Source organism: Arachis ipaensis, chromosome B1, assembly GCF_059453495.1.
Source record: "Arachis ipaensis isolate K30076 ecotype BB chromosome B1, ASM5945349v1, whole genome shotgun sequence".
Taxonomy (NCBI): domain Eukaryota; kingdom Viridiplantae; phylum Streptophyta; class Magnoliopsida; order Fabales; family Fabaceae; genus Arachis; species Arachis ipaensis.
In genome coordinates, this window is record NC_142436.1 from 105,196,016 (window position 1) to 105,196,834 (window position 819).

General features: G+C 39.8%; 1 non-coding gene across 1 annotated transcript; it reads left to right on the forward strand.

The window, feature by feature from the left end:
* Positions 1-355: 355 nt before the first annotated feature.
* On the forward strand, positions 356-464 carry LOC148577764 (small nucleolar RNA R71). Its single transcript, XR_015903888.1, has one exon. It is a non-coding gene; the product is annotated as a small nucleolar RNA R71 (small nucleolar RNA).
* The last annotated feature ends 355 nt before the right edge of the window (positions 465-819 follow it).

Genomic DNA, 819 nt, shown 5'->3' on the forward strand with positions numbered 1-819 from the left:
CAGGATCATAAGCTTCTTCTTCAGAAGAGGCCTCCTTAGTACTGTTGGATGATTCCTTCAATCCATTCAGACTCTGAGAGATCATATTGACTTGTTGAGTCAATATTTTATTCTGAGCCAATATGGCATTCAGAGTATCAATTTCAAGAACTCCCTTCCTCTGCGGCGTCCAATTACTCATAGGATTCCTTTTAGAAGTGTACATGAACTGGTTATTTGCAACCATGTCAATGAGTTATTGAGCTTCTGCAGGCGTTTTCTTTAGGTGAATGGATCCACCTGCAGAATGGTCCAATGACATTTTAAATAATTTAGACAGACCATCATAGAATATATCCAGGATGGTCCATTTTGAAAGCATGTCAAAAGGACACTTTTTGGTCAGTTCCTTGTATCTCTCCCAAGCTTCAAAGAGGGATTCACCTTTTTTTTTGTCTGAAGGTTTGAACATCCACTCTAAGCTTACTAAGCTTTTGAGGAGGAAAGAACTTGGCTAAGAAAGCCGTGACCAGCTTATTCCAAGAGTTCAGGTTGTCCTTAGGTTGAGAGTCCAACCATATTCTAGCTCTGTCTCTTACAGCAAATGGGAAAAGCATAAGCCTATAGACATCGGGATCAACCCCATTGGTCTTAACAGTATCACAGATCTGTAAGAATTCAGTTAAGAACTGAAAGTGATCTTCGGATGGAAGTCCATAAAGCTTGCAATTCTGTTGCATCAGAGAAACTAATTGAGGTTTCAGCTCAAAATTGTTTGCTCCAATGGCAGGGATTGAGATGCTTCTTCCATGTAAATTGGAATTAGGTGCAGTAAAGTCA